This window comes from Microcaecilia unicolor, chromosome 2 (genome assembly GCF_901765095.1).
Source record: "Microcaecilia unicolor chromosome 2, aMicUni1.1, whole genome shotgun sequence".
NCBI lineage: Eukaryota > Metazoa > Chordata > Amphibia > Gymnophiona > Siphonopidae > Microcaecilia > Microcaecilia unicolor.
Genome location: NC_044032.1, coordinates 221,917,136 through 221,943,384, shown reverse-complemented (window position 1 = coordinate 221,943,384; position 26,249 = coordinate 221,917,136). Strand labels below are relative to the sequence as shown.

The 26,249-nt window shown below is 41.8% G+C and overlaps 1 protein-coding gene across 2 annotated transcripts in view; it reads left to right on the top strand.

Annotated features, from left to right (window-relative positions):
* Positions 1–26,249, top strand: part of PCSK5 (proprotein convertase subtilisin/kexin type 5) — a 739,798-nt gene that overhangs the window by 357,224 nt on the left and 356,325 nt on the right. The window lies entirely within an intron of this gene.

Below are 26,249 nucleotides of genomic sequence, written 5' to 3'. Positions count from 1 at the left end.
ACCTGGGAGCTCTTTTACCTGTTTTTTTTGTTTTTGTAAAAGTGCCCCCTAGGGTGCCTGGTTGGTGTCCTGGCATGTGAGGGGGACCAGTGCACTACGAATCCTGGCCCCTCCCACGAACAAATGCCTTGGATTTATTCATTTTTGAGCTGGGAGCTTTCATTTTCCATTATCGCTGAAAAACAAAAACGCCCAGCTCACACATTGTTGAATAAAACATGGGCGTCTATTTTTTCCCAAAATACGGTTCGGTCCGCCCCTTCACGGACCCGTTCTTGGAGATAAACGCCCATGGAGATAGGCGTTTTCGTTCAATTATGCCCCTCAGAGTCAGCTTCAGAATGTTGGAGGTGCTTTTTATTATATAGGATACCCTAATTCTTAGAATAGCAGTTACACCACCCCACTTGATTCTGAGTCACAAAATCATGCTATTTTTATCCACCTACTAGAAACTTCTCTCCCACCATACCTTTTGTCACAAATACCATGCCCCCCAATCTATATACCAGCTGACCTGTGGTTGGCTAGCATACTGTTCCCAACTTCCCCTTTTCACTATTATTATTATTTGTAGCATTTGTATCCCACATTTTTCCACCTATTTGCAGGCTCAATGTGGCTTACATTTGCTGTAATGGCGGTTGCCATTTCCGGTTAACAGAATTACAATTGGTATTGCATTAAGGAGCATACATACGTTGTAACATTCATGGTGTATACATGAATGGTAACATATATGGGACATAGTGTATATGAAATAAATCGTGATTATATATATATATATATATATATATATATATATATATATATATATATATATACCATGTGATACATATATGGTAAAGAATAAATTGTGGTAGTGCAAGAAGATATAATGTGGTTTCAAACACAGGAAATCTTGACCCAAAGATTAATATAAATCTTAATATCCACTATAAATCTACATATCCATTAAAGGTATCTTAATTACATTGGACCATTCTATATGCATGTACTTACCTTCTAAAAGCTTGTAACAAAGTTCACAATCAATAAATTCTTAAGCTGTCTTGTACAGTATCTTGTCCTAGACATGACTTCAACATTGGTCAGCAAAAATACAGAAAAACACATTTTCTTTTCCATTCTTGTGACGCACCTCCCTCCCCAAGATCTTCCATAACCATCTCCACACCTACAAACATCTGTCTCAGTAAAAGGTCCACTTCCCCTTCTCCCATCGCTTGCCCAACAAATCACGCTAAATGTGTAAACATGTTTTTGGTCAGAAGGCGTGTGGGTCACATGCCTGTCCTTGCACAATTTCACAAAGCTACTCTGCAGCCTGATCTAGTTAGCAAGGATTGTAAACAGCACACAGAATAATTGGGGGGGGGGGGGGATGAAATAAATCTTGCAGGTAATCCTTGTTTCATTATTCAGAAGAGTGCTTTGAACATTCAAACAATAGGGGTCCTGAGCCCCCCTCCCAAGTTCCCTACACCGGCATTCTAAAATCTGGTTGTGCACATGCAAATGCTGGTGTTTACATGTGTTTAAGAGCTTATTCTCCTAATTGTAGGCCTGCCACTCACCTAGATTTAATATAGGAAGACAAGGATGAAATTAATAGTTAAGAAATATCTTTTCTTCTTGGTTTTGTGCTTTCCAGGTTAAAATGCAGGATGAGTTGTCTCCTACTTGGGCTGCAAGATGTGGTGTCCCCCAGGGATCTCAGTTCTCACCCATTATTTTTAATATAGTTATATCATCTCTTGGCAAAACTTTAGATAGCCATGCGGTGAATAATTTTATTTATACAGATGACAATTACATTATTGGCCCATTGGACAGGGGGATATCCAATTTAGAGTCCATAGTTTCAAATTGTATCAAGTTAGTTGACTACTAGGTTATCACTCACAGATTAAAACTGAATGTAGATAAAACAAAGTTTTTATTGCTTCCAATCCTTAGCAAGCTGTAGTATTCCCAAAAAATTTAATTCTGATTCCATTGGAAAACTAACCTTCTGTACAGTGTTAGATACTAAAGCTAGCTCAGTTAACTAAAAAAAGTATTCTTTAAAAAAAAAAAGTTAAAAAGAATTATGTATTGTTTTCAACCTTTACAGTTTAAATTAATGGGCCAGGCCTTGATCCAAGGTCAGCTAGACTACTGCAACGTTCTGTTAGTTGGTTGTCCAAATAATCTTGAAGAGGGTACAAACTCTACAGAATGTGGCAGTTAGTCTGATTTATTCTGCTAAGAAATTTGATAGGGTAACCCCCTTGCTAAGTAAAGCACATTGGCTACCTATTCAGGCAAGGGTATATTTCAAGATATGTTCAGTTATTTTTTAAAATACTATCCAGCTTATTTTCAAAAGAGAAAGACGCCCATATTTCGACCCAAATGGGTGAACAAATCGGTATAATCGAAAGCCGATTTTGGTTGTCTTCAACTGCACTCCATCGCAGGAGCAAACAAAGTTGATGGGGGCGTGTCAGAGGCGTGACGAAGGCGGGACTGGGGCGTGGTTATCGGCGGAGGAGAGATGGGCGTCTTTAGCTGATAATCGAAACAAGAAGGACGTTTTTAACGAGAATTTGGTCCGCTTTATTTGGACCCTTTTTTTTCAGGTCCAAGTCCCAAAAAAGTGTCCCAACTGACCAGATGACCACGGAGGGAATCAGGGATCACCCCCTGACTCCCCCAGAGGTCACTAACCCCCTCCCACAAAACAAAAACACTTTACAAACTTTTTTTGCCAGCCTGTATGCCAGCCTCCAATGCCGTACCCACCTCCATGACAGCAGAATGTGTTCTATCCTCTGACAGCCTTTCCCTGGTTCTGATGTGGGTCTCGGGTGAGTGTGACACCTTTTCTGTTAAGGGCACTGCAGAGTCGCATCAGCAATGCATTGTGGTAGGTGTAGGGTATTGGGCTCTGTGATTCCACTGGCTTGTGTTACATGCTCACGATGTTGGTAGTTGGTAGGCTCTACTCCCATGGTGCTTTTCCCTCTGCTTACTGAGTCAGAGTGTGCCCTGTTTTGTTTCCGGTAGTCCATGAGATAGTGGCCATTTTTGTAAGACAGTTTTAGATCCCTTTCATGTGTTAGCCACATTAAAGAACTTAGTTCTCACCTTGAATGTTGCTGAAAGAGGGCATTGTACACCATTCTGCCAGCTCTGACCTACTGCTAATCTCAGTACCAGGGAAACTCTTTGCCAGTGGGGCACACCCTCTGATCTGCAGTTAACTGTGAGTAAATGTGCTTATTCCAATAAAGGACGTTTTCGGAGACATTAGTCTTCAGGTGTCAACTGGTGTGCCAAGATTATACAGCAGCAACAAGTCCTAGAGGCCTGCGTGTATGCAGGTCCCTGGAGCACTTTTAGTGGGTACTGCAGTGCACTTCAGGCAGGCGGACCCAGGCCCATCCCCCCTACCTGTAACACTTGTGCTGGTAAATGGGAGGCCTCCAAAACCCACTGTACCCACATGTAGGTGCCCCCTTCACCCCTAAGAGCTATGGTAGTGTTGTACTTTTGTCGGTAGTGGGTTTTGGGGGAGGGGGTTGGGGGTTGTGGGCTCAGCACCCGTGGTAATGGACCTATGCATGTGGGAGTGTTGTCTGAAATCCACCGCACTGACCTCTAGGGTGTCCAGTTGGTGTCCTGGCATGTCAGGGGAGCGAGTGTACTACGAATCCTGGCCCCTCCCACGACCAAATGGGACGTTTTTGAGCTGGGCGTTTTTAGTTTCCATTATTGCTAAAAACAAACAAACGCCCAGCTCGAACTAAATCCATGGCATTGTGGTCCATACAAACTGTATTTTCGAAGCGGAAGGTGGACGCCCATTTTTTTTCGAAAATACAGTCTGTCCCACCCCTTCACGTACCCGTTCTTGGGCATAGACGCTCATGGAGATGGGCATTCGCGTTCAATTATGCCCCTCTATATGGCTCTGCCCCTGAGTACATGTTATCTTTGATCATTATTCCTTGTCGGGTCACTCATAGACAACTGCAACATTTTTTGCTTCCAGGTCAGGGAGCTATAAAAAAAATTTTCCAATCCTCATTCTCTTCTATAGGGACTAAATTCTGGAATGATCTTCCCGTCGGCTTTAGATTATCGGATGGTCTTTTATGATTTAGAAAGGTGCTGAAGACTTCATTACTTGAGACATTCTTGCATTCTTAAAGCAAATCTTCACCTTCTGATCATATCAATTGTTATTTTACACCGTCATGATAATTTTAAATAATATGATTCAACATATTTCTGTATAAGTTTGTTTTGCTACTTATAGTTCTTAATGATGATCAATTTAAATGCAGTATTCCCAGGTATGCCTGTCTCTCTTCTTTTTTATATAAATCGCATAGAACTGATAGGGTTAATGCAGTATAGAAGTATAGTTTTAGTTTAGTTTTCATTGATAGTTGTCTAGAAATGGTACTTTGTTGTAACCCCCCCCCCCCCTTTTTTTTTTAATTTTCTGTAAGGGTGGAGGGTTTCACTTTTAGAGGCTGCAGTGTGAAAGTACTCTAACTGCAGTGTCATGTTTTTGGTATGAGGCTATCCTTGGGGATCACACTTTGTTTCTTCACTTAAAAACCACTCACACCAGAATGTGTTTGTTCCAAGAAAATAATGTTATTGACATACACAAAAAATAAATAGCAGGAAAAGCTTCAATTAAAAATACAGGAGAATGGTCTATAAATTTCAGTCCTACAGCTACAACAATATTTTCAAGGGCACTTATAATATATTTAGGGGTCCTTTTTCTAAGCTGTGGGAAAAAGGGCCCTGTGGTAGCGGCAGGGGCCATTTTTTTCACGCACCAGGACCTTTTTTACCGTAATGGTAAAAAGCCGCTAAAAAAATGGCCATGCGGTAAGAGCACTTTTACTGCATGACCATGCAGGGGGAGCACTTACTGCCACCTACTGAGATGATGGTAAGGGTGGTAACCGGACAGTGCATGGCAATGCCTATTACTGCTGGGTTAGTGCCGCGCTATAAAAACAATTTTTCGGCGTGCCAGAAATGGCACGCTCTCGAGGCATAGCTCCTGCCAGCAGCCACGTTGGGCCAATGGTAGTTCCGAGTTAGCATGCGGTAAGCCCGCGTTGGGCTTACCAACACTTTGTAAAAGGGCCCCTTTCAGCAGCATTTTAGAGAAGATGAACAAATTAGAACTGAGACACCCAGGTCAGGAAATCTCAAGTCCTGCTAATATTTTAGAACAGGATCTGCCGATGTACAGCCTGTTCTAAAGTGCATGAAGAAATGGGACATTTATGCTCTGGTTATGGGTAGCAGGGGCATCTGTTGTAGAAACATAATCAACGGGCCAAAATGGGCAAATAAATATTTATTCTGCAATTTCATAAATGTTTATGTGCCAGATCGTAAATGTTTGTCAGCCATTTTGGGAACATAAGTGTTTATTTTACCTAAAGCTGTCACAAAGCATGGTACCCCTTGTCAGTTTAGCTTTCCAGGGGCACATCAGCCACTGGGGGGGGGGGGTTAAGGGAGTGACTTCCCCTAATTCCTCTAGTGGAGAGCTGCAGTGAGTTGCTAAGCATTTCCATCCGAGCTCTCTCGTTGCTGCTTTGAGAGAGAGAGAGAGAGAGAGAGAGAGAGAGAGAGAACAGTCACTCGGCTGAGCTGTGTACCATCTCACTCTTCCTGGACCAGCTGAAGCTCCACCCAGCTGTGACATCACAGATATGAGCCCGGGAGTATTAAAGCAGTGGACCAGCACCAGAGAAAAGAACTGCTGCAGTGAGTTGCAAAGTGTTTCAATCTGAGTTCTCTCATTGCTGCTTTGAGAGAGAGCGAACAGTCACTAAGCTAAGCTATGTACCATTTCGCTGTTCCTGCACGCGGATCAACTGAAGGTCCGCCCACATGTGACATCACAGGTGTGAGCCGGGAACATTAAAGGAGGGGACCAGTGCCAGAGGAATCTTGCACTGGAGTGACAAGTGCCTCCTCGTATTGACAAAGAAGCATGACAAAGGAGTGCTCCTTAGTGTGCTCCTTCGTAAGGACTTTGGTAGGACTCTTTTTTTTCTTTTTGGAGTATCAAGATGTGTTTTATTTCTCAGTCCATTCTAGTTGTGTTTGAACAGAGGGTAAATTGGCCTAACTATAGATAAGCCTCGTGATCTCAGTTCAGTTGCTGTTCATGTTAATACTATGCAATACTAGGTTAAAAATGGAATGATTAATGCTAGGGCAGTAAGCAAAAAAACTTTTTAGTACAAAACTGAATTCTGGATCACAATCTTGATATATTATTTATAACTGAAACTTGGATGATAGAAAGTAATATAGTTTCCCCTCATCAAATTTGGCCCTCAGGATATGATTATATTGGGAAGCTTAGATGTTTTAAGTGAGGTGGGGGTTTGGCTTTTTCAAGTCAATTTTTCAGTTTTATCAAGGAGTTATAGAGGACTTTTCTCCAACTAAAATGCATCTTTGTAACTACTGATATTAAACCAGTAATTTCTTTTCTTTTAGTGTATATTTTACCTCATGTATGCAAGTACCAGTTATTCTCTTTGCTTAATTTGTTTTTTCACCTGTCTATTAAATATGATAGATTAATTATTTTTAGGTGATTTTAATTTTTCTGGTAGTTATGGAGCAGACAGTTTTCAGTGAGTGTTTCTGGAATCGATGAAAGACTTGAAATTTAAGTAGCTAGTTTAACCGTTCCCACACAAGAACATGGCAATGTTTTAGACCTGGTCTTTGTCTCTCAAGCTATTTCTAAACAGTGGATTTTTGATAGTGTATTTCCAGTGATCTGGTCTGACCATTGCACTGTCCCCCAAATTCTCTGTATGGCGCCTAAAGTTATGAGCGCTAATTTGGCCGCATGGCCTATTTGCACACATGACTTAATTGAACAAGCCAATCAGCACTGATAATTGGCAATTAACCAATTAGCACTAATTGGCAATAATTAGGATTTACACGAGTATACGATTCTGTAATAGAATGCGCCTAAATCCTATTGCATGTAACAATTTGAGGGCATTCCCAGATTTTATGCGCATTGATACAGAATCATGCCTAAGTGCACCTAAGTCAGGCGCCAGTATTTAAGCCTGCTTATAGCAGGTCTAATTGCAGCCGTGTACAGTTATGCGCACCTTAGTGCTAAGTGTGATTCTATAAAGTGTTATGAATTGAGGGGTCCCGAGCCCCCCAAGAAGGCTGGAGTGACCTTAACTCTGACTCCATCTCTAAATAGCACTAGTACTGGGGTAATCAAGGAGTTGTGAAGTTCTAAGAGGAATTGCCACTAAGAGAGATGTTAGGTCTAAGGAAAAGATACCAGCCTTATGACAAACTGGATTTAGATTACAAGTTATACAATGCAGAGAGAGAGAGCCTGATACAGCAAAAGCATTTATACTTACAGCCTTTGAACATTAAGTGAAGCCCACAAATCATCATTTGGAATGAGGAGTTTATTTGCCAAGGTACAAGTCAAATCAGTGATTGACAACAGGCACGTACAATCAATTAGTTATAGGAATATAATAATCCAGCTGCAAACAGGTGTTAATTAGTTCCTAATCTTTTTTATAATTTCTCTTACCAATTAGAGGTTTTACAAGGGAAAGCAATTAGGTAATTTGTCAATTCTGCTGGACACATTGGTTTCCCTTGGAGAGAGAGAGTGGCAACCCTTTTCTCTCTAACTTAAACCAGGAAATACCCTGATTTTTATAGGTGCCCTCAGGATATGGATAATATGACAGTAGATATACCTGATTGGATCTATGCTAATGTCATGGTTGTCACTGATTGGCTCATGCTAATGAGTAGCTTCTATCTTGCTAACATGGTTTTGTCTTTAGCTCGCTTGACCACAAATCTTAAGCAAGACCCTGCATCCAGCTACACCTTTCCTTTCTCACACCATGGCTGACCACAATCCTGCTCACAGGAAAGTCTCATTTCTCAACTTGTTTTTCTAACTTACATTAGAGAAAATCCCACTTTGCAACAGATACGGCTTCCATTTTGTGCTGAAATCCTCCATTTTGTTTCCATATCTATTCCTAACTTTTCCTAATTTAGCTTATTTAGGCCTCAATCCGGGCTACAAACTAGGCCATACTTTTCCAGTAAGCTCCCAGTTATGTCAGCCATCAGATTTCTGACTCAGCCAAGGTCTGTAATGGCCTGAGCTCTATGACTGGGCCCGCCACCATTCCAGTGGAGGGGTCTCTGGCTGTACCATAATTATACAAAAGGACACATAGGGGCCCTTTTACAAAGGTGCACTGAAAAATGTCCTGCGGTAGTGTAGACGTTTTTTAGGCACACGCAGAATCATTTTTCAGCGCACCTGTGAAAAATGCCTTTTTAAAAGTTTTGCCAAAAATGGACATGCGGCAAAATGAAAATTGCCGTGCGACCATTTTGGGTCTACATAGAGGCATATTTTCAAAGCACTTTGGGAGGCTAAGTTCCATAGGTTTCTATGGAACTTTGGGAGGTTAAGTGCTTTGAAAATAAGCCTGATAGTCACATAGTAAATGACGGCAGATAAAGACCTGAATAGTCCATCCAGCCTGCCCAACAACATAGACTCATTTTACGTGGTATGTGATACTTTATATATATATATATATATATATATATATATATATATACCGAGTTTGATTTGTCCTTGTCATTCTCAGGGCACAGACCTTAGAAGTCTGCCCAGCACTGTTCGTGTACTAAAAGTTTTGAAGCTAACGTCAAAGCCCCTTAAATTTACACTCCATCTCATCCAGAGCTATTCAGTTACAATTAGGGCGTAAACTGTAGAAGTCTGCCCAACACTGGTTTTGCTTCCCAGCCATTTGACCAGCCATTGACCTAGTAGTAAAGTCTCACATGGTAACCGGGCAGTAATGACCTATGCACGTTAAATACCACTTGGCGTGCGTCCAATATGTGTGTCCAAAAATAAAAAATTATTTTTCAGACGCCCGGCAAAAATGAAATTACCTCAAGAGCCACATGGTAGCCGAGCAGTAACTCCATTTTGGCATGGGTTGGACGTGCATAGACGCTTTCACAGCTTAGTAAAAGGCCCCATGCTCTTTATCGAATCGCGCTACACACTTTTCATTTTTGGCACCAATTTATAAACACAATTTATAGAATTTACCCCTGTGTTTTGAAATTTGAAAGTTTTTCTGCTAGTAATGTGAAACCAGTCAAAATAAGAATGATTGGCTTGGAACAAGAGTTGGGCAACCTGTTCTTTGATTATCAAATCAGTCAGTCTTTTCCAAGACTGACAATGTTATTATTCGGTTTTCCAAGTGCTAGAGGGGTTTGTTTTTTGAAAAATTTCAATTCCTGGTTCCCTTATGCAGCAATTTCTGTGTGGAATTCTCTACCTTTTATAAGATGGCTGGAGACTAATTATTTGATGTTTCAAAAGAAATTGAAATTTTTTTTTTTGTTTGATAGTTAATCAGGTTTTTTTTTCTTTTTTGCTCAATTATTGATCATGTTATCCCTGTATGTAATTTAGGAAGAGTTATTGTTTTGTACGATTTCCTTCTTTTGGGAACCACAGTGAACCATTGCAGGGATATTGTGGTATACAAGCAGTATATTGACATTGACATTGATCTGTTCAGATATTCCTGAGGTGGTGTTATCATTGATCTCCTTGTTTGTAAATCTAAATTTGGATGAGGAAATTGAGGAATTGCACATGGTTTTACAAACTGCTGCAAATAAGTTGTTTGAAGGTAAATGGGTCTCATCTTCCATTTCTAGAAATACATGGAGGGGCATAATCAAAAGGGATGCCCAAGTTTTTCTGAGGACGTCCTCGCAGGATGTCCCCGTGAAGGGTTGGGGAAACCCGTATTATTGAAACAAGATGGATGTCCATCTTTCAATACGATAATACTGTCGGGGATGACCAAGTCTTGAAATTTAGGTCAACCTTAGAGATGGTCACCTTAGACTTGGTCATTTCTGATTTTCGGAGATAATGGAAACTAAGGACGCCCATCTCAGAAATGACCAAATCCAAGCCATTTAGTCGTGGAAGGAGCCAGCATTCGTAGTGCACTGGTCCCCCTCATATGTCAGGACACCAACCAGGCACCCTAGGGGGCACTGTAGTGGACTTCAGAAATTGCTCCCAGGTGCATAGTTCCCTACCGTGTGTGCTGAGCCCCCCAACCCCCCCCCCCCCCCAAAACAAAAACCCACTACCCACAACTGTACACCACTACCATAGCCTTTAAGGGTGAAGGGGGGCACCTAGATGTGGGTACAGTGGGTTTGTGGTGGGTTTTGGAGGCCTCACATTTACCACCACAAGTGTAACGGGGGGGGGGGGGGGGGATCGGCTTAGGCCCACCTGTCTGAAGTGCACTGCACAACCCACTGAAACTGCTCCAGGGACCTGCATACTGCTGCGATGGACCTGAGTATGACATTTGAGGCTGGCAAAAAATATTTTGAAAGAACTTTTTTGAGGGTGGGAGGGGGTTAGTGACCACTGGGGGAGTAAGGGGAGGTCATCCCCGATTCCCTCCAGTGGTCATCTGGTCAGTTCGGGCACCTTTTCGTGGCTTGGTTGTAACAAAAAAAGGACCAAGTAAAGTTGTCCAAGTGCTCGTCAGGGACGCTCTTCTTTTTTCGATTATGGGTCGAGGACGCCCATGTGTTAGGCACGCCCAAGTCCCGCCTTCGCTACGCCTCCGACACGCCCCCGTGAACTTTGGTCGTCCCCGCGATGGAAAGCAGTTGAGGACATCCAAAATCGGCTTTCGATTATACAGATTAGGGCGACCCTGAGAGAAGGACGCCCATCTTTCGATTTGTGTTGAAACATGGGCGTCCTTCTCTTTCGAAAATAAGCCTGATGGTATCATTCGGGGATGTTCCTTTCTAGATGTCAATTATGACAACTTGAGCGTAAGTGGTGCAAACATCTATCTAATAAATGCAGAGCCCAAAGTAAATTTTATTATGAGATTTTTCAAATATTTAAAAAAGTATATAAATAAGAAACTCTGAAGTTGGTAATAATCCTTATCTTTTAAAAAATTGTTTCAACATTAACATCAACTGCTGGTAAGAGTTTTGAGGAATCTTTGAATGCTTCTGGTTTCTCATTTTTTTTTTGACAGTAAGGTATCCAATTTGTATGTTTTAAACAATTCTTCGTTATAGAGGGGGCTTCACAATATAATATACATAACACATCACTCCCAAAAAACCCAGATGCATGTTTTCCAGCTGTAGATGTATATATCCTGTCTTTGTAAAATCAGAATTTAGATGACTAAGGCAGTCATGTTAGTTGGCTATTTACATTTGAGAGGTGCCTAAACTGGCATTTAAATGTTTATCTTTCATAAACTTCTAAATCCCCATTTTACAAAGCCAGGATATGCACATCTGAAACCCAAGCGCATACAAAATAGCAAGGGGGCACGTCTGGCACTTTTTGGGTGGGACAAAGGCGTAGCAGGTTAATAGATGGTTATTAGATGGTCTAAACTTCTGTCCTAAAAGTTGAACTTTAGGAGTTACACCTGCTTACAAACACATTTAGGATTTGGCATACTGCTGCTTTTGAGAACCATTCTATTGGAGGATCCTCCAATAGTTTTTGTTCCCCCTCCTCATCTAAAGCCAAATTAGCAAGGGATACCAGTCTGTGTGACAGCACTAGGAAAATACATGTTTATATTTCTACAATGTCAAAGATAACTACGTTTGTACAACATAAAGGTGTATGTGCTGGTTTTCAACCTGTGGACATTTTTTACTTTTTTTTTTATCAAGTGGATTTTTATACCGTCTGCACTCAGGGGCCCTTTTACTAAGCAGCCTTAAAAAGGGCCCTGTGCTTGCAGCAGGAACCGTTTTTGCCATGCGCTGAGGCCCTTTTTACCTCAGCAGGTAAAAAGCCCGAAAGAAAATATGGCCATGCAGTAAGTTTCTACTTACCGCGCAGCCATTTTTGGAGGACCACTTACCGCCAACCATTCAGGTGGCAGTAAGGGCTCCCGTGCTAACCCGGCAGTAACCGAGCAGCGTGCGGTGCTGCCCGATTGCTGCCGGGTAAACCCCAGTAGTATTTTTCTGGAATTTCCAGTAGTGGCAGAAATGCTGCATGCTGGGGGTAGTTCTGATTTGCCGTGTGGCAAACCTTTAGCTAAAGGGCCCCTTGGTGCATAAACGTTCATTTCTCCTGCATTTTAGAACAGCCTCTTGCTCCTAAAATACTAGTGAAACTTGAGACGCACTGACCTGTGCTCATCTCAATTCCTACTTCTACATCCTGTCTAAAATGGGGCTGTAAATGTCTAAGTGCTTCTAAGATAGCTCCTAAATTACTCATATAGCAAGTGGATGTATAGATACAGCTGCCAAAATGATCCTGTCCCATGTTCGCAATGTCATTTCATAAAAATGTGTTTAAGAGTGTAGATGCTACTTGTTTTCCAGACAGTAACAATACATTTTATTTTACTGCTTATGTGCCTGAATTTAAAGCCAAGAGTTCTTTAAAACTTAATAGTGTTGTTCGGAGAGGATGTGATTCACAAGGTATGTATGCAGAACTCTTGAGAAAGTATAATAAAACTGATTAATGAAAACTTGTCAGGTGGCATTCACTTCACAATGAAAACAATATTTATAGCACCTAAAAAGTATTAGCTGAAGTATTTATTATTGCTTACTTTTTAAAGTATTTGGCTAGCCAACTAGCTCAATGGCTGTCTGGCAGACCTGGATTTGATTCTCGGGCCCAATATTTGGTCTCTGGGTGGTTTTAGAGCATGTGTAGTTCCTGGTTGAAGGTGGATTCAGTATTGGCTTAGTGATGACACTTAATAGCCGGAACCAGGGTACCACTGGCACTGGGTTCCTAGTGGTTTATGGTCTGTGGATCCCAGTCAAAACCTGTCAGGGCAATGTTTTCATCAGAGTAGGTTATAGAAAGAGTGAAAACACTCCAATCAATTGTGAATGAAGGTTTATGGAATCATTGCCCAGTGGAGGAAGTTTCCAATTGTCAGATGCCCAAAGAAGCAGAAAGACTGCATGGCCAAAAACACAACTAAAAAAAAAAAAAAAAAAAAGAATAAGACTTTACCTCCCAGTAATATTTATATACCCAAGAAAAAGTACAAATATCATAAAATATAGTTTTGCCAGCAAAACATTTGTAAAGATAAAGTATTCTCTCCATGCACAGCAAGGAATTCCTTGAACTCATCATGTACATTTATGATCTTAACATTTCTAAGAAAACGATGGAATTTAACCTTTAGTCTAGACAATATGTCAAGGAGCGTGCTCCAAAATTTTGTCTGGCAAAGCGACTGTTTTCAAAGAAAAGCAAAGCTTTAACCTGCCTGAAATAACACTGCAAAGGAATATGCTCTGCTTTTCATCTGCTGCCCATTGCTGATCTGCTCTTTGGCTTCCTAGATATTCCTCTCTGGACTTCATCTCCTGTCTGCTCCTGATCTCCTAAACCCTAGCATCAGCTTCCCCACACAATTAGTTTCTTACCACATACTCATTACTGGAGATCAATGACCATGTGCAGCAGCAGTATTTGCTTCGGCCAGTTCACCTCTCCCACTCCCCTTCAGCTTCCAATGCCAATTCAGATGTGGAGATCTTTGAAACAGCACCAGTGGATTCTCAGGCCATTTCCTCTTTCCTTGTAGTCACAAATAGATGTAAAAGAATAAGCACCACAACAGATGGATGAACAAACAAACAAACAAACAGAAGATCCAGTGTAGATCACCAGACAAATGTTATGGTTGTTTGATTCGATGAAGTCTTTACACTATGGGGCTCATTTTCGAAAGAGAAGGACGTCCATCTTTCGACATAAATCAGAAGATGGACGTCCTTCTCCCAGGGACGTCCAAATCGGTATAATTGAAACCCGATTTAGGACGTCTCCAACTGAACTCCGTCACAAGGACGGCCAAAGTTCAAGGGTGTGTGTCGGAGGTGTAGCGAAGGCGGGACTTGGGCATGCCTAACATTTGGACGTCCTTGACCCATAATCGAAAAAAGCAAGGACGTCCCTAACGAACACTTGGACGTTTTCACCCGGACCTGTTTTTCTTACAACTAAGGCACAAAAAGGTGGCCAAAATGACCAGATGATCACCGGAGACAATTGGGGATAACCTCCCATTACTCCCCCAGTGGTCACTAACCCCCTACCACCCTCAAAAAACATCTTTAAAAATATGTCGTGCCAGCCTCAGATGTCATACTCAGGTTCATGACAGCGCATGCAGGACTTAGGAGCAGTTTTAGTGGGTACTGCAGTGCACTTCAGACAGGCGGACCCAGGCCCATACCTCCCCCTACCTGTTACATTTGTGGAGGAAACAGCAAGCCCTCCAAAACCCACCAGAAACCCACAGTACCCACATCTAGGTGCCCCCCTTCACCCGTAAGGGCTATGGTAGTGGTGTACAGTTGTGGGTAGTGGGTTTTGGGGGGCTCAGCACACAAGGTAAGGGAAGCTATGTACCTGGGAGCATTTTATTAACTCCACTGCAGTGCCCCATAGGGGGCTCGGTTGGTGTCCTGGCATGTCAGGGGACCAGTGCACTACAAATGCTGGCTCCTCCCATGCCCAAATGGCTTGCATTAGGAAGTTTTTTGACATGGATGTCTTTGGTTTCAAAAATCGCCGAAAGTCAGAAACGTCCATGTCTAGGGATGTCCAAATTTAAGGATTTGGATGTCCATGACGGTATTTTCGAAATGAAAGATGGACATCCATCTTGTTTCAAAAATACGGGTTTCCCCACCCCTGGATTTCGCCGTTTTGCAAGGATGTCCAAATTGCAACTTGGATGTCCCTTTCGAAAATGCTCCTCCACATCATCCAACATGGCCATGTTTAAATAACATCTTCCTCACAAAATGCCTAGCCACCTGCCTGAAGTTACCCCCTGGCCTCTTAGAGGGTCTATCCCCAGCACAGCTCAGGTCTGTCTGCTCCTGCCGCTCGGGCTCTACACCTCCCTGAGGTATACCACTATCAGTTGGTGTACCTGAGGGATCTGTCCTGGGACCTCTTCTTTTCTCCATCTATACTTCTTCCCTTGGTACTCTGATCTCATCCCATGGTTTTCAGTTTCACCTTTATGCTGACGACTCTCAGATCTACCTCTCCACACCAGAAATTTCAGCAGGAATCCAGGCCAAAGTATCAGCCTGCCTATCTGACATTGCTGCCTGGATGTCTCACCGCCATCTGAAACTAAACATGACCAAGACTGAGCTTCTTATCTTTCCCCCTAAACCAACCTCTCTTGTTCCCCCATTCTCTATCTCTGTGGATAACACTCTCATCCTCCCTGTCTCTACAGCTCGTAACCTTGGGGTCATCTTCAACTCTTCTTTCTCCTTCTTTGCACATATTCAACAGACTTCTAAAACCTGTCGTTTCTTTCTCTATAATATCACCAAAATTTGTCCTTTCCTTTCTGAGCACACTGCCAGAACCCTTGTCCACACTCTTATCACCTCTCACTTAGATTATTGCAACTTGCTTCTCACAGGTCTCCCACTAAGCCATCTCTCTCCCCTTCAATCTGTTCAAAATTCTGTTGCACGACTTACCGCTCGCTCTTCTGGGACTACCGCCGGCCCAATGCGGCTGCCGGTGGTGCGTACGCCATTTCTGGGGGAAAAAGAAAACCCTTGGAAATGCCTTGCACGGCGATAACCCGGCAGTAATTGGGTATTGCCGCATGCTGTCCGGTTACTACCGGGTTAGAGTGGGAGCCCTTATTGCCACCTCAATGGGTGGCGGTAAGGGCTCCCTGCTATATGGCAATACGGTAAGAGTTCTCTTGCAACATGGGCATGTGTGGGGGCTTTTTTACTCGCTGCTGTAAAAAGGGCCCTGGCGCATGGGAAAAACAGCCCCCACCGCTAGCCCAGGGCCCTTTTTCCTGCAGCTTGGTAAAAGGACCCCTTAGTATCACGTGATGTTTTGTTTGTTTAGTTTTTTTTTAAGTTAGCCCTGTTTACTGAATCGTGCTATAGGCACGATAGTGTTTTTATACACCCATAGGATCATATGGACATCTCTAGCATTTAGCACATGGTAATTTTAGTGCCTGCTAAAAACGCTAGCGCACCTTTGTAAACAGGGCCCCTAATTTTTTAAACTTTTATCACACACTTCTATCTTAGGGATAAATGCAGACCTTCCCACTAAAGTCATTATCACAAATTTTTAGGTTATATTGTGGATTTAGGCTTTTTAAGATCTGTGGAAATATTTTTTTTTATCTTTGAACTGTTACTTTTTTGTTCATAGACTTGGTAGAAACCAATGTGATTATGAGTGGATTACATCACTTTGTTATACAGTTTCTGTTTTGTTTTGTTTTTAGTTTATCTTATTGGTGCTTATCTTTGTAATACCTCCTCTCAGCTTAGTGCTGCTCATTGGCAGTCTCTCGCCTCATGTATATGTAAGGCTTGTGACATCACGCATTGTATATCCATGAATGGATGGGTCACTTCATTTACCAATAAATGGCAGTCTTTCGTAAGGCTGCTAAATTATAGTACATTAACTAATTGGCGGGATGAGAAGGGTGGGAAACAGAGGAGGAAGATTCTTTTATTTTTGTACCTCTGCAATAAGCTGTGGTTTTCATTTATTAATTACCTGGCCTGAGTCAGCTATATTTTTGACCTTGTATAACCTCTTGTTTAGTTATAAAACTTAAGGCAGTTGGAACCTTGCAGTATCAGTGTTTCCATAGATTTCCACAGCTTCTACTACAAAACAGTGTAACTTTAACTCCATGTCCAACATCAGTGGTGCCAGGCAGGGCCGGTCTTAGCAAGTGCGGGGCCCTATACAGACCAATTTGATGGGGCCCCACCCTAGCCCTGCCCCCCCATCCTAACTCTGTCCCACCCTAGCTCCACCCCCACCCTAGCTCCAGGGCCGGCCACCCCTCCCTCCGAGCTCCCGGGCCGCTCCCTCCGAGCTCCAAGGCCCCCAGCTCCAGGGCTTCCCCCCCTGGGGCTCCAAGGCCCCCCTCCCTCCCTCCTGGTCATTTTTTAACACCCCCCTCCAAAATCCAGTAGTAGGTATGCCGAGAATACAAAACACTCAGTACCTATAGAGCAATTCTACCATACCATAAGCAGTCATTTCTACGAATCACACAAAGAAAAGGAAAACATCTTAAAACACTACAGTGAGCACTAGAACATCAATTCACCTATTGTAAAATGAAACCAGACAGAATAGTACAGATCGTCGATGCCAACTGAAAGCCATGTCTTTTTCACAAACACAGATACACCCTAATCCACTATAGAATAAGTAGTAATATTTAAACTTTCTATTTAGACAAAAATTAAACTGAAACCCCAAGATGCCAGACTCTGCATACAATGCAACACCACAGAAACAGAAAATGTCCCCTAGTACTGTGCAAAATATAAAGACAGCAGATGTAAATTTGAAAAAAAACTAATAAATATCAATCACCACTTTACAAATTAACAAATAGAAATAAAACAAATATAGAACATAAAATAATACCATTTCATTGGACTAATAGATTTAGCTTTCACAGGCCAAAACATCCTTCCTCAGGTCAATATAGTATAGTACTGTTACAGTATCCTATCCTGACCTGAGGAAGGGGGTTTTGTTCTCCGAAAGTTAGCCAAAATGTATTAAAATTAGTCCAATAAAAAGATTACCTTGTTTACATGTTCTATTATAAACATTTATTAACACATCTACAATATTACTTTATCCTAGAGCAAAAAAATAAAAATATATATTTTATTTACAGTTTGTTGTCTCTGGTTTCTGCTTTCCTCATCTTCTTTTCACTGTCTTCCTTCCATCCAGCATCTGTCTTCGGTCTCCCTCTGCCATCCAGTGTCTGCCTTCTCTGCTGTTCCCTCCATCCAATGTCTGCCCTCTCTCCCTGCACCTTCCATCCACATCTGCCCTGTATCTCTGCCCCTTCCATGATCCATCCACCATCTGCCCGTCTGCCCTCTCTCTCCCCCCCATCCATTCACTGTCTGCCCTTTCTATCCCTTCCATCCACTGTCTGCCCTTTCTCTCTGCCCCTTCAATCCATAATTTGCCCTCCCTCTCCCATCCATCCAGGGTTTGCCCTCCCTCTCGCTCCTCCATCCAGGATCTGCCCCTCTCCCTTTTAGTTTCAGATGGCGGTGAGACATCCAGGCAGCAATGTCAGATAGGCAGGCTAATACTTTGGCCTGGATTCCTGCTGAAATTTCTGGTGTGGAGAGGTAGATCTGAGAGTCGTCAGCATAAAGGTGAAACTGAAAACCATGGGATGAGATCAGAGTACCAAGGGAAGAAGTATAGATGGAGAAAAGAAGAGGTCCCAGGACAGATCCCTCAGGTACACCAACTGATAGTGGTATACCTCAGGGAGGTGTAGAGCCCGAGCGGCAGGAGCAGACAGACCTGAGCTGTGCTGGGGATAGACCCTCTAAGAGGCCAGGGGGTAACTTCAGGCAGGTGGCTAGGCATTTTGTGAGGAGGGAGGTAATCAGCACTGCACTGTACATGTGCTGATGATTACCGCCCGGTTAACGCATGAGACCTTACCGCTAAGTCAGTGTGTGGTAAGTTCTCAGGCCCAAAATGGATGCACACCAATATTCATTTTGCTGCATGTTCATTTTCGGCCAAAAAAAAGGCCTTTTTTGCAGGTGCACTGAAAAATGAACCTGCGTGTGTCCAATATACGCATCTACACTAGTGCAGGCCACTTTTTGGCGCACCTTAGTAAAAGGACCCCTGAGCAGCCACTTCTTGTCTCTTGCCTTGTTATCTGCCGCTGCCACATTGTAATTGTCTGAAGACTTAACTTCAGGAAATAATTGGTTCAGAACAACACTCTTTGGTGTGGACTGACTTATTACAAAAGTGGGGAAAAAGAGAGTAAAGCTGTTTATGGCTTTTTCGAGGATTCTGGTCCTGGTTGTGGTCTCAACCAAATAAATATTATTTATGTAAAGAGGTTATTCAAGTTTTAAGTACACATTAAGCAACTGCCTACCATACCAACAACCAGTAAAACCCCTGTTTCCATTTAGCAAAAAGCTGTAATATGATGTTTGCTAAACTGTAATTCATTCACTGCTCTTATCCAAATTAAACTACATTAAGTGCCCCTAACTGGTTCTCCTGCCTTCACTATTTCACCCTCTCCAGTGTATAAAAAAAAACCCCATTGGAATACACCTTTTTAATCTCTGTCACATTTTTCACACTTTGGACTTGCTATCAAGTTAGAGCATTATGTATGTTACAGCAAGCAAATTTAAGTTCTATCACCTGATTATAGCCATCCATGGCCTTCTTCCACCTTCTATATTCTCACTTATTCAGAAATCCTATAATCATCAGTGACAGACTGTAATCACTTGACTGCCTGGGTTTTCCTTATTAGCACCTCATCACTCTTGCCAGACATCAGACCATCCATTCTCTGCTAAACTCACCTATTTAAATTAGCCTTTTCCCATACTTCACCTTATGAACATATTGAATTTTAAAATTACTTTTTCCAAATCTGTGCTCAAGATGTGTTACAATTAGGGCTTTTGATTTTAAATTTTAACCGATAAAAAAAAAACACGTTGATGAAAAAACTGAGAAACTGAGAAGTATAGAGCCTAAGGGGGGTGCTAATGAGAAGAGAAGGATCCTGACTGGGAAAGGGACTTCAAAAGCCACAGGTGGGAATCTGATGAGAACGAGGAGAGAGAGCTGAGATGCTTGATGGGAAAAGGGAGGCTTGATGGAACGAGAAGAGGGTTCTCTAAAGGTGGAGAGGGAGGGTGCCTAATGGGGAACTGGGGAAGGGGGTGAGGAGAGATTTATTAGGGAAAAGAGGTTTTCCTGTCCGCTCCTCCCTTTGTCAGCATCAATCACTGAGATCCCTCCCCCTCTCCCCAAAAGTAATTTAACCAGACAGAAAGCAAAAAAGGTAAATTAATGCTGTTTAATATGCAAGACTGTACAAACTCGTGCTGCAGAATCTGACTTTCAACTGCTGGAGGAAACTAAGGACTGTGCTGTTACTCAAAATGCTTAAATATAAATGCCAAGATGCACTGAAATGAATATATATATATTGAACTTACTGAAAGAAATTAAAAGATGTGTTGTGCAAATAGTAGGTTCCATTACTAATAAAATATTAGCTGCTCCCTACAGAGCTAAGATCAGCAGAACTGAAAGCCAAAAGCAGTAGCAGCTGAAGCCTGAAATTTGAATCTGCAGAATGCTGCAATGAATCGGAAAGGTTTTAGAGATATTTATCTATATCTATATCTATATCTATATATATATATAGAGAGAGAGAGAGAGAGAGATTTTTGAGAAGAATACTGCATCATATTATTGCATTATTAGAGATCAAAATCTGGCAGTCTACCGTTTCATATTAACTTTATGAAACACACTGGAAGTACTTTGCTGCTGTGCCCCATAAGCTTCAAGATGATAAAAAATGTATGTCATGCCCATAACAAATTTAGTGTAAATGAATTATATATGTATTTTAGGTCCTTTTTTTCTCATTATCTCCTTTCATATAATGAGGGGCTCTCATGAGAATTTGAGCTAAATCAAGTACGGCACACTTGGGATGTTTCAAAGTTTTACCAGAAATGGAAAAAGTGGAACAATGTATAACACTCAGACTGGTTGTGGAGATATTGGATATGCAAGTTAGATATGCATCTACGTATCGCGATACAGACAAGTTATACACACAGTAATAGCAAACTCAGGTTAATGGGTAGATGCCATTGTAGAATATTTGCCATTGTCATAGAAACATGAATGAAATATCAGTTAAAGCATGGAACTTGTACTTTTGCTGAAAAACAAAAGCTTTAGTCAAAAATAATACAAACTTTAAAAATGTTTGAAAAAAAATCAAAAGAAGCACTGGCCACTAACAGCCCAGGAGGGGAGATCGGTTTCAAGAGGAGGGAAATATCTGAGCTGTAGGATGCGTTGGTTCTACTAAGAGCGCAGGAGCAGCAATTGCATTGCCTAAGGAAGTCACTACCATGCTCCAGTGTTAAATTTCTAATGTATAAGATCCATACTCTCTTCACCTCTTAGAATGTACAGTTTTGTCATGCACTGGTTCAGTAAGATTAGGTGGTTGGCATGGATGAGTTTTCATATTGTTATATTGAATTTTTAAAGGTTTTTATGGGGCCCAGTCTACATATTAGTATTTACCAGGTTCTAGTGATTGAGATTGCCAACTTTGAGACAAAATAGAGTGCTCGGTAGACCATTGATTTGATCCAGCATAATACTTACGGTTTTTATTTTCTTGTTATCAGAGTTGGCTTGGAATTAGCTGTCATCTTTCATCATCCTTTCCTCCCCCCATTTCGTCTCTTCTCTGTTGTATGCTATAGAATATTCAGAAAATGTTTTCTCACTTTTGATGCCTATCACATACTTTCCCTTCTTTTCTTCACTTCTCATTTGGACAATCAAAACAGCTTATGTACCAGTCTACCAGACCTTTCCTTTCAGACCTACTATATTCTGCAAAGTACTGTAGCTCATCTCTCCCAATTCTAAATGTACCGGCTCAGCAAATACACCATAGTTGCTTTACATTAGTTGCCTTTGCTTTGATATGTATTCAGGGTCTCAGTACCTCTTATTATTGTGCTCAGATTTCTTGCTGCTGTTCTCTCCCTCTCCTAATCATATACTTCCTACTACCCCACATATCTGCCTCCAAGTTTTCATTCCCTCTTGTTCCCTTTCCATAAACTCCCAGCTGATAGACAGGGATTCCCACAATAAACATAGTTAAATTAGAAATTCACAAATTTTGCTTAGCGTTTCACTAACAGTCTTCAATTCCAATAATAAGCAGTGAATTTTCCCAGGTTTACCTTAATAACAGTTTATGGACTTTTCTTCCAGGAATTTGTCCAAACCTTTTTAAAACTCTGTTATGCTAATGGTTTTTACCACATTCTTTGGTTATGAATTCTAAAACTTATTTATATGTTGATTTAAAATATCTCCTAGAAAGAGGATTGAGTTGTTATGATCCTACTGGGACAGGCAGGGTAGTGACTGTTTCTCGCTCCTGATTGGGCTGATGTCTGAGGCAGGTGATGTCAGATGCCAGACCCTATTTAAGCCTGCCTCTGCCTGCATAGGACGCTCTAGCGTTATCTCCTTCAGCTGTGAGCTTACCTTGCTTCTGTATAGTCTGTGCATGTGGCACAGTGTGAATTCTCTTTTGTATGGTTGTCATTATTCTCTTTGTCTGTGTTTGTTCTTTGAGTCTGTAGGAGTCTGCTCCATCTGATTGCTGTGCTGTTGTTCACCTGCAATATAGTAACATAGCTGTGTTCAGCTTCTCTGTGTATCTTGCTTCCCTGTGTGCCTTGCCTTTCCCTTTCCTGCAGTGTGTTCTGGGTGAGTCCCTGGGAGCCAACTTCCTTCCTTTGGGTTTCCCTATTAACTCTTTACCTGCTGTATCTGTTCAGGACTGTTCCTCATCTGATCTGTATGGCTTGTAGCAGTCTCTGTGTGTAGCCTGCCTTAACCCTTTACCTGCTGTATCTGTTGCTTGGTTCTTGTGAGCACTGCTCCTCATCTGAGCTGTGTAGCTTCTAGCAGTCTCTCTGTGTAGTCTACTTTAACCCTTTACCTGCGGTATCTTTTGCTTGGTTCTTGTGAGCACTGTTCCTTGTCTGAGCTGTGTAGCTTGTAGCAGTCTCTCTGTATAGTCTGCCTCAACTCTTTATCTGCTGTTTGCTTCTACTGAAGACTGCTCCTTACCTAGCAGTGTAGCTCTTGCTGTCTTTCTGTGTGGTTTCCCTTTTGCCCTATACTTGCTGTAGCTCTTGTTAGGAACCTGTGTAGGCTGCTCCTTCAGTTAAGCTGTGTGGCACAGCTTGGGTTGCCTCTCTGTGTGTGGGTTCCCTTATTCTGGTTGTTTGTATCTGTGTGTTTGGTCTGGTGACCTTTCGTTGGCGACTGTGTGTGGCGCAGTGTGCGCGGCCTGAGTGCCAGTCCCTTCCAGGACTTCTCTCTGTTCTTTCTCCCTTCCCTTTTGCGTGTTTGGATTCCAGTTCAGCCTTGCAGCCCATACATTTGGACTCTGTATGTATGGGTTCCAGTTCGGCCTTGCATCCCATACGAGTGGTCTATTTCCCTTTCTGGTGGTGCTCGCTGGTCTCCCTGAGTGTGCTGGGCTTCATAGCCCGTTGTCTCTGTATAGCATGAGCTTGGTCTGCCCTAGGCCTCACGATCAACCTAACATGAGTTTTCAAGTGGGATGGTATTCAGGATTTTCATTTATTGTACTTGTTAACTACCTTGGTATTGAAGGTACCTTATGTACATTCTTACTTTATACTAATTAAAGATGTAAACATAATTCTAGCTGTTCTGAGATGGCCATGCATTGTTTAGAGGGATTAAGAAAGGGTAGAGGGAAGGGGAGAAATTGAAAACGATGGCTTAGGAGTCCCTTACCAAGCTGTGGGAAAAAGGGCCCTGTGCTAGCGGCAGGGACCATTTTTCCCAAGTGCCAAGGCCCTTTTCACCACAGTAGATAAATAGCCCCCAGACAAACATGGCCATACGGTAAGAAAACTCTTACTGTGTGTCCATGCAGCAGGAAGCCCTTACCGCCACCCATTGAGGTGGCGATAAGGGTTTCCATGGTAACCGGTCAGCTTTCGGCAATATCCGATTACCGCCGGGTGCAAGCCATTTCTGAAGGTTTTCTTTCTCCCTCAGAAATGGCGTGCACTCGGGGTGGAACTATCGCCAGCGACCACGGTGGGCTGGCAGTAGTCCTGATTTAGCATTTGGTAAGTCTGCATTGGGCTTACCAATGCTTTGTAAAAGACCCCCCTGAGTGAGGACAATGTCCTGCTGCACAATTTGATAAAGTTTGTACAGCGTAGCACTATGTATTAGGCATAAATGTGTTGTAGATATCATGCTGTTTGTTGTTGCAGTTTTTTGCTCTATCCAATAAAAATGATTTAAACATATTATCATCTTTTGTTGTAAATGTACTGCTTAGGAACTTCATGGCATGTCCTATAGTCTTTGTGTGTATCTGTTATAATATTTTTCGTGTTTATTTGTTATAATATTTTTCATTATGTTTGATTAGTTTATTTGTTGCATTCCATGCAGGATTTTATACACCTGTATCATATCCCCCTCAGCTCTTTCTTTTCCAAGCTGAAAAGGCCCAACATTTCTAGCCTTTCCTCATATGAGAGTTTATGAATTATTGTAAATTATTCTCATTTACTTTGCTTATTAGCCCAGTTTAATCATTTTCATAAATATTGCATGCAGGTTCTTTATGCCTTTCAGAGAAATATTAAAACAGTTGATCAGGGCTCTGTTTGTAGGTTGCTTTGTTTTGATTCACAGATCTTGGCATGTAACCTTGAGGAAATATTCTTCTTTCAACATTTGTTATCCCTGGATGGTGATTTCACACACACACTGTAAAAATGAATTTTACTCTTAGATTGTAAGATGTATTTAAAATATATCTCATATTTTACTATAACAGGGGTATTTCTATACTGTAGAACCTTTTCTCCAGAATGGTTTGAGCCCAGACCAGTTCTATATTATATTTATAAATTCTGGATAATGAGTGTTCCCTTCTCAAGACCTGCAAGGCATTCATCCAGCTCTGGCACTTTTCAAACCTACTTCTTTGGCACTTCTCACTGTCTAAGCTCAACAGTATAAACTACACAGGGTTTTGTAGATAAACCAAGCCATGCAGTGTCTAATAAATTGATTTTTGCATTTAGTTAAAAACATTTGTATGCTGCAACATCCATAATTCAGTACAAGTTATGACACACACAAGCAGTTAAAATATATATACCAAATACATTCCACAAAAACACAAATCAAATAATGTGTTTGACAGTTAACGTGTCTTGGGCATTTTGTTAACTTCCAAACATTGCCTAATACCGTATTAATTCAGCTCTTAATCCAATTGGTAGGTTGTTCCACTCAGTAGAGCCAGTCACATATACCTTCTGTTCTCAAAGCCTGAACTGGTTTATAAATATTTAAGTAATGTATTGATATATAGTTGTCCTGGGACTTTGAATCATGTGGGAAACAGGCGCTGAAGGAGTGAGTTTGAGAAGCAAAGGAAGAGGTCTGGTCAAGCTATGGTGGAGCTGGATCATGACAGAAAGAGAGGCATCTGTGGCTGGGGAGGTTAGAGGTGAGAGCAAAAGCAGAGGCTAGATAATTTAAAAAAAATATATATATATATGTATATATATATTTTTTAATTAAAATAAAGGACCATATTTCAGTGAACAATATCTTTCAAATGGTGTCTATGGATAAAGGATCTTCAGATAAAAGGTGCCCTACTATATCGTTTTCACTGTGTGGAAAAAGAAAAGGTAGACACATATACCAGGAAAATAAATGAATAAAATATATATAATGAGGCATTTTTTTCAAAGCACTTAGACTTACAAAGTTACATGGAGGGTCATTTTTGAAAGGGATGTCCAAGTTTTGGTTCGGAGATCCTCGCAAAATGTCCCAATCCAGGGGTGGGGAAACCTGTATTTTTGAAACAAGATGGACATCCATCTTTCATTTCGAAAATACCGACAGGGACGTCCAAATCCTTAAATTTGGTCGGCCCTAGACATGGATGTTTGAGTTTCGGCGATAATCGAAACCAAGGACTTCCATCTCAGAAATGACCAAATGCAAGCCATTTGATCATGGGAGGAGCCAGCATTTGTAGTGCACTGGTCCCCCTGACATGCCAGAACACCAACCGGGCACCCTAGGAGGCACTGCAGTGGACTTCATAAATTGCTCCCAGGTACATAGGTCCTTTACCTTGTGTGCTGAGCCCCCCAAACCTACCACCAAAACTCACTACCCACAACTGTACACCACTACCATAGCCCTTACTAGTGAAGGGGAGCACCTAGATGTGGGTACAGTGGGTTTGTGGTGGGTTTTGGAGGGCTCGCTGTTTCCTCCACATATGTAACAGGTAGGAAGGGATGGGGCTGGGTCCGCCTGTCTGAAGTACACTGCACCCACTAAAACTGCTCCAGGGACCTGCATA